Source organism: Amblyomma americanum, chromosome 5, assembly GCF_052857255.1.
Source record: "Amblyomma americanum isolate KBUSLIRL-KWMA chromosome 5, ASM5285725v1, whole genome shotgun sequence".
NCBI classification, from domain to species: domain Eukaryota; kingdom Metazoa; phylum Arthropoda; class Arachnida; order Ixodida; family Ixodidae; genus Amblyomma; species Amblyomma americanum.
The window spans coordinates 188,010,985-188,019,571 of NC_135501.1; positions in this window are offsets into that span (position 1 = coordinate 188,010,985).

Consider the following 8,587-nt stretch of genomic DNA (forward strand, 5'->3'; position numbering starts at 1 on the left):
TGATATGAATGTGTTGAGTTACTTGAAAGTAAGGTTCACGGTAAATGCCCGGTTGAAATTGACAATGGTAAAATGAGTTTTGAAATAAACTGAAAACAATCCTGTGAACATGAATGCGTCGTTGTACTGACAAATAAATTCCATTATGAAGACTGTGTGAACATAAATGTGTTGCGGTACTTAAAGTTCATAATGGAGGATGTGTTGATATGCACACTGGTAAAAATTGTGTGCGACATGAAATAAATCTATTCCGGGGTACAGGACACACTGTGGTACTGAGATATAAGGTTCTTACTGTAGGCTGCGTTGAATATTCAAATGAACAGGTAGAAATAGGTTGTGACATAAGTACAAGCGTTTTTGCAAACAACATAATTGTTCTGCAGTAGTGAAAAACGTTTTAGGGAAAGGTGGATTTGATGAAGTGGGCAGTGGTAAAAATTGCTGTGTAACGAACTGAAAACAAATCTGCGAACATGAATGTGTTGTTCTGAAAAATGAGGTTCATTATGAAGGCTCTGCTGCAAATAAATCGTGCTAGAAATGGGTTCTGAAATGAACTGAAAGCAATTCTGCGAAATGCATGCGTTGCGGTACTGAAAATAAAGGCTCATGTTGTAGGCTGGGTTGAATATAAAACAAATCTGCAAAGAAGGTGGATGCATTACGGAACTAAAATTAAGGTTCATAATGAAGGTTTGATTTAATGTCGCAATGGACAATGGTAACAGTAGGGCGTGAAACAATTCTGCAAAAAACATAGAGGTGTTCCGGCACTGAAAAGTAAGGTTCATAATTAAAGCTGGGTTGAACATTGAAAATAGCCAGTTTTCTTCAGTTAAGAAAATTTGTTGCGAAATGACCTGGAACAAATGGTTGCGTTGTGGTACTGAAAAAGGTTTATAATGAAGAGTGGTGACAAATAAGTTGTGAAAAAGACTCGAAATAAGTAGTTGAAAAACAGATGCGTTACGGTACTCAATGATGAGATTCGTAACGAATGATATCTTGGGGATTGAAATGGCTAAGTGGTAAAAATGGATTGAGAAAGTATTGAGGATAATATGTTTTTGTTAAGTCTGATGAATTTAAGGAAATACAAAGGTGCACTGGGAGTAAACTGCAGAATGATATTTGCTAAATATGGAAGTCAGGAAATGTGTTGTAAAAAAAAAAAAACTTAACACTAGTAGGTATGGGTTGATATTGTGTTTAGTTTCAACGAACTGAAACAATTTTTTGAACATGAATGTCGGTTGATTGTTTAAATGACCGGTGTTAAAGTTTAGTTTATAAGTACATTGTGGTACTGAGAAATAAAGTTTTTATTATAGGCTGCGTTGAATATTGAAATAAACAGGTTAAAACAAGTTTTAAAATAAGTACGAATGTTTTGCAAACAACATGAACGTTTTGCAAGCTGGATGGATTGTTGAAATGGACAGTGATAAAAATCAGTTCTGAAGCGAAGTGAAAAAATTCTGTGTAAAACGTGGATGCGTTGGTGTACTGAACAATAAGCTTCATAATGAGGGCTGGGTTGAATGTTCAAATGGCCAGTGCAAAATGTTTGTGATATGATCTGAAAACAAATCTGTGAACATGAATGCGTTATGTTCTGAAAAAAAAGGTTCCTAATGAAGGCTCTGCTGGAAATAAACAGCTGTAGAAATCGGTTCTGGAACGATTCTGTGAAATACATGCATGCGTTGCGATACTGATAATAAATGTTCATGTAGGCTGGGTTGAATATAAAACAAATCTGCATAGAACGTGGACGCATTACAGAAATGAAAATAAGGTTCATAATGAAGGTGTGATCTAATATTAAAATGGACAGCGCCAACAGTAGGGTGTGAAACGAACTAAAACAATTCTGCTAAAAACATAGATGTGTTGCGGCACTGAAAAATAAGGTTCATAATGAAAGGTGGGTTGAACATTGGCCAGTTAAGATAAACTGGAACAAATGGATTCGTTGCGGTACTGTAAAATAAGGTTTATAATAAAAACTTGGCTGAAATGGAGAGGTAAAACTAGCTTGTGAAACGGACTCAATTTTCAAAAACAGATTCGTTCCGGTACTAACAGATTAAGAAAGTATTAAGGATAATACGTTCTTGTTACTAAGTCTGACGAATTTTAGGAAAATGCAATGGTGCACTGGGAGTAAGGTGCAGAATGATCTTTGCTAAATATGGAGGTCAGGAAATGTGTTCTAAAAAAAATTAATTTACTCTAGTAGGTATGGGTTGATATTGTGGTTAGTTCCAACGAACTGAAAAATTTTTTTTGAACAACATGAATGTCGATTGATTGTTAAAATGACCGGTGGTAAAATTTGGTTTGGAAGTGCACTCAAACATATCTGAGGACATGAATGCGTTGCGGTACTGAGAAATGCGGTTCACATTCAAGGCTCATTTGAAATAGTGGTAAAGACAGGTTGTGAAGCAAAATAAAACATTTCTACGAAAAATGTGGATGCGTTGCGGTATGAAGTTCATAATGTAGGCTATGTTGATTATTGAAATGAAGTGTGGTATGAATTGAATTAATTTTGAAATGAACTGAAACAATTGTGTGCAGATAAATGCATTGTGCTACTGAAAAAAAAAAAAAGGTTCATGATGAAGGCTCGGTTGAAATGGGTTGTGAAAAGGAACTAAAGCATTTCTGCGAAAAACATGAATGCATTGTGATACTGAAAAATAAACACTCAAACAGTTCTGTGAAAACCATAGTTGCATTGTGGTACTCAAGCCTAAAGTTTATAATGAAGGCTGGTTTGACTAACGACTTGAACAGTGGTAATGGGTCGTGAAACGAACCAATCTGTGAATATGAATGATTTGCTGCACTCAATAACAAGGTTCATAATGAAGGCTGGGCTGAAATGGACAGTGGTATAAAGAGGTTCTGAAAAAAAAAAAATTTCTGTGAAATACATGGATGCATTGCAATACTGGAAAATTGGGTTCACTATGGAGGCTCCGTTGAAAATAGACAATAGTAAAAATGGGTTGTGAAAATAAAAATTAGGTGAAAAACATAGATGCGTTGTGGTATTTCATGATCTGATTTGTAATGAATGATTTGTAGGAGATTAAAATTGCGAAATCGTAAGATTATTAAAATGAAGCAGTAAGAAATGTGTTCTAAAAAAAAATATTTACTCTAATCGGTGTGTGTTTATATTGTGGTTCCAATGAACTGATAATTTTTTGAATGCCGTGAATGGATTGTTGTACTGAAAAATAAGGTTCATGTTAAAGCCCGGTTTATTGTTAAAAAGGCGAGTGGTAAAATATGGTCGAGAAGTGAACTGAAACAAATCTGCAAACATGAATGCGTTCCGGTACTGAGAAAGATTTATTATGAATGCTCGTCTGAAATAAACAGTGGTAAATATAGTTGTGAATCAGTTCTATGAGAAACGTGGATGTGTTGCGGTATTGAAAAAAACTCTTATTGTAGACTGGGTGAAGTATTGAAATGGTGTATGGTAAATATATGTTAAATATATTGAAATGTACTTGAAATGAAATGGACTGAAAGAATTCTGCAAAAAACGTGATGTGGTACTGAAAAATCTGGTTTGTAATGAAGGCTGGGGTGAGTGTTGAAATGAGGAGTGGTTGGTAATAATAGTTTGTGAAACGAACAAACAATTCTGCGAATATGATTGCATTGCGATGCTCGAAGACTGTTCATAGTAAAGTATTGGTTCAATATTGAAATAGTCTGCGTAAGTTGGTTGTGAAATGAACTGAAACGAGTGTGTTGCGTTAAGGTTCATAGTGAATGCTCGGTTGAGGTGGACAGCGATAAAAATGGGTTTTGAAACGAACTGAAAACAATCTTGTGAACATGGATGCGTTGTGGTACTGACAAATATGGTTTATAGAATACTCTGTTGAATGCTTAAATGAACAGTGGCAAAAATGGTTGAGATATGAATTGAAACAATCGTGTGAACATAAATGTGTTGCGGTACTGGAGAATAAAGTACATAATGGAGGATGGGTTGAAATGCACATTAGTAAAAATTGTGTGTGACATGAAATAAATCTATTCTGTGATACAGGACACATTGCAGTACTGAGATATAAGGTTCATATTGTAGGCTGCGTTGAATATTCAAATGAATAGGTAGAAATAGGTTGTGACATAAGTAAAAAAGTTTTTGCAAACAACATAATTGTTTTGCAGTAGTGAAAAAGGTTTATTGGGAAAGGTGGATTGGATGTTAAAATTGGCAGTGGTAAACATCGGTTGTGAAACGAACTGAAACAATTGTGTAAAACGTGGATGCATTGCGCTACTGAACAATAAACTTAATAATGAGGGCTGGGTTGAATGTTGAAATGGCCAGTGCTAAATGTTATTTGTGATACAAACTGAAAACAAATCTGCGAACATGAATGAGTTGTAGTTCTGAAAAATAAGGTTTATAATGAAAGCTCGGTTGAACATTGAAAATGGCCAGCTAAGAAATTTGTTGCAAAACGAACTGGAACAAATTGATGCAAGCATCATTACGGTACTGAAAAATAAGGTTTATAATGAAAACTGGGCTCAAATGGGGAGTGGTAAAAATAAATTGGGAAACGGACTTAATTTGAAAAACAGATGCGTTGCGGTACTTGACGAGATTCGTAACGAATGATTTGTCGGGGATTGAAATGCCTAAGTGCGTTTTTGTTACTAAGTCTGACGATTTTAAGGAAATGCAATGATGCACTGGGTTGAAGTGCAGAATGATTATCGTTGAAATAGGTTGAAATAGGAATTGGTGAAAATTGGTTGTGAAAAGAACTAGAGCAATGCTGCGAGAAACATAAATGCTTTGATACTGAAAAATAAGGTTCATAATGTAGGCAGATTTGAATATTAAAATTGACAGTGGGGGTAATCAGTTGTTGAACTAAAATAAATCTGGTAAAAACGGATGTGTTGCGGTAGTGAAAGGGACTGGTAAAATAGCTTGTGAAATGAAACAATTCTGCAAACTATATAAATGTGTTACGTTACTGAAAAATAAGGTTCATAATGAAGTTTAGGTTGAAATCTGAAATGGGCAATTGTAATAATAGGTTATTGAACAAACTGAAACAGTCTGCGAAAACCATAAATGCGTTGTGGTACTGAAAACTTGTTTATAATGAAGGCTGGGTTGACTAAGGACTTGTGGTAAAAATGTGTAGTGAAACGAACTTTAACATCTGCGATTACGAATGCATTGCAGTACTCAATAACAAGCTTCATAATGAAGGCTGGGCTGAAATGGACAGTGGTATATATAGGTTCTGAAGAGAAGTAAAACAATTGTGTGAAAATTGTAAATGCATTTCAATAGTGAAAAATAAGGTTCACTATTAAGGTTCCGTTAAAATGGAAAATAGTAAAAATAAGTTTTCAAAAATGAAAATTCTGAGAAAAACATGCACATGTTGCGTTACTGAACAGTAAGGTTCATGTTGTAGGCTGGCATGAATATAAAACAAACCTGCGAAAAACGTGCATGCGTTAAGGCACTGATAATGAGGTTCATAATGAAGGATTGCTTTGGTCTTGAAATGAACAGGGGTAAAAATATGGTGTGGAATGAACTAAAACAAATCTGTGAATAGCATAGATGTGTTGTGGCGCTGAAAGATAAAGTTCATAATGAATGCTGGGGCAATTGTTAATGTGTCCAGTGCAAATAATTTGTTGTGAAAAGAAATGAATGCGTTGCGGCACTGAAAATTACGGTTCATAATGAAAACCAGGCTGAAATGGATGCGTTGCGGTACTTTGTAATGAATGATATGTAGGCGATTGAAATGGCTAAGTCATAAAAATAGATTCAGAAAATACTGAGGATTATTAAAAGGGAGCAGCAAGAAATGTGTTCCGAGAAAAATATTTACTCTAATCGGAATGTGTTAAGAATATTACGGTTAGTTTCAGAGCACTGAAAATTTTTTAAACGTGAATGGATTGTTGTACTGAAAAATAGGGTTCATATTAAAGCCCGGTTGATTGTTGTAATGACCGGTGGAAAAATTTGGTTTGGAAGTACACTGAAACAAATCTGCGAACGACAAATGCGTTGCAGTACTGAGAAATACGGTTCATAGTGAAGGCTCGTTTGAAATAGACAGTGGTATAGGTGAGCTGTGAAGCGAACTGAAAAGCAATTTGAAAAATGTGAATGCATTGCGGTACTGAAAAATAAGGTATATAATAAAGCCTCGCTTAAATGGACAGTGCTAAAAATGGGTTGTGAGAAGGAACTAAATTATTCTGCGAAAAACATGAATGCATTGTGATACTGAAAATTAAGGTTAATAATATTGGCTGGGCTAAATATCAAAACGGACAGTGGTAACAACAGGCTCTTATGCAACTCTGCGGAAAACATAAATGCGTTGCGGTACACAAGGTTTCTAATGAAGGCTGGGTTGAATGTTGAAATGGACAATGGTAAAAATTACTTTTGAAATAGAATGAAATGAAATTGTGCAATTACAGTGTGGTAGTACTGAAAGATAAGGTTCATAATGAAGGCTGGGTTGAATGTTGAAATGGACAATTGTAAAAATTACTTTTGAAATGGAATGAAATGAAATTGTGCAATTACATGAACGTGTGGTAGTACTGAAAGATAAGGTTCATAATGAAGGCTGGTTGAATGTTGAAATTGACAATGGTAAAAATTGCTTTTGAAATAAAATGAAATGAAATTGTGCGATTACATGAACGTGTGGTAGTACTGAAAGATAAGGTTCTTAATGAAGGCTGCTTGAATGTTAAAATGGACTGGTGAAAATATGTTGTGGAAGAAAATGAAACAGTTGTGAGAAAAACGTGCATTGCGGTGCTGAAAAATAAGGTTCATAGTAACGGCTTGTTTGATTGTTGGTTTGCACAGTGGTAAAACAAGTTGTGAAACGAACTGAAACAGAGTTGCGAACTTGAATGCGTAGCTGCACTGAACAATGATGTTCATAATCAAGGCTGGGTTGCATGTTGAAAATACCAAGTGGTAAAAATAGTTGCAATATGAACTGAAACAACCGTGTGAACATAAATGTGTTGTGGTTCTCAAAAATAAAGTTCATAATGAAAGATGACTTAAAATGCACGTCAGTAAAAATCGTGCATGTAATGAAATGAAACTATTCTGTGTAAAATATAAGAGGTGCATTACGATACTGAAGAAAAGTGCATAATGAACCCTAGGTTTTATGTTGGAAGTGCCCAATGGTAAAAATAGGTAGTGAAAGAAACAAAATTTTTGCAAACAACATTAATGCATTGCGGGACTGAAAAATAAGGTTCGTAATGAAGGCTTGGTTGAGTAATGACATGAACAGTGGTAAAAGTGGGTTGTGAAACAAACTGAAACAGTTCTGCGAAAACCATAGATGCGTTGCGGTGCTGAAAATAAGGTTGATAATGAAGGCTGGGTTGACTAAGGACTTGAACAGTGGAAAAAATAGATTGTGAAACGAACAAATCTGCGAATACGAATGCTTTGCGGTACTCAATAACAAGGTTCATAATGAAAGCTTTGCTGAATTTGAAATGGTCAGTGGGTTAAATAGGTTCTGTAAAGAGCTAAAACAGTTGTGTGGAAAATATGGATGTGTTGCAATACTGAAAAATGTTTCACTATTAAGGTTCTGTTGGGTTGTAAAACGAACTGACACAATTCTGCGAAAAACATGGATGTGTTGCGATAGTAAAAAATAAGGTTCATAGTGAAAGCTAGGCTCACTGCTGAAGTCAACTGCTAACAATGGAGCAGCAGGAAATGTGTTCTGAAAAAAAAAAAAAAAGCACGATTGGATTCTGGTACTGGAAAGTAAGGTTCATATTAAGGCTGGGTTCATTGTTGAAGTGGCCAGTGGTAAAATGTGATTGGGAAGTGAACTGAAACAAGTCTGCAAACATTATGGCGTTGCAGCATGGAGAAACCAGGTTCATAGTGTGGGCAGAGTTAGATGTTGAATTGCAGTGTGGTGAAAATGAGGTGTGAAACAAACAATTCTGCGGACATAAATGCGTTGTGCTGCTGAAAAATGAGGTTCATATTGAAAGCTTTAGTTCTGAAACAACCAGTGCATAAATTGGTTGTTATGAAGCGGTAAAAGTAAGAAGCGGTAAAAATAGGTTGTGAAACGGACTGAAACAATTATGTGAAAAATATAAATGCGTTGTGATACTGAAAAATAAAAATACATACAGTCTTGCTTTAAAGTTTATATGGATGTGATAATAAGGTGTAAAAGGAACTAAAACCATGTGTTGTGTCACTTAAACATAAGGTACACATGTCTTGCGGTACTGAAAAAAGGTTCATAATGAAGGCTTGGTTGAATGTTAAAATGGCCAGTGCAAAAAATTTTTTGTGAAATAACTGAAACAAATGAATGCATTGCGGTACTGAAAAATAAGGTTCATAATGAAGGCTGGATTTAAATGGAGAGTGGTAAAAATAGTTTGCTAAAAGAATAAAATTCTGCAAGCTACATGTATGCATTGCAGTACTGAATGATAACATTCATAATTAAGGCCTTGACTTTAAATGGCT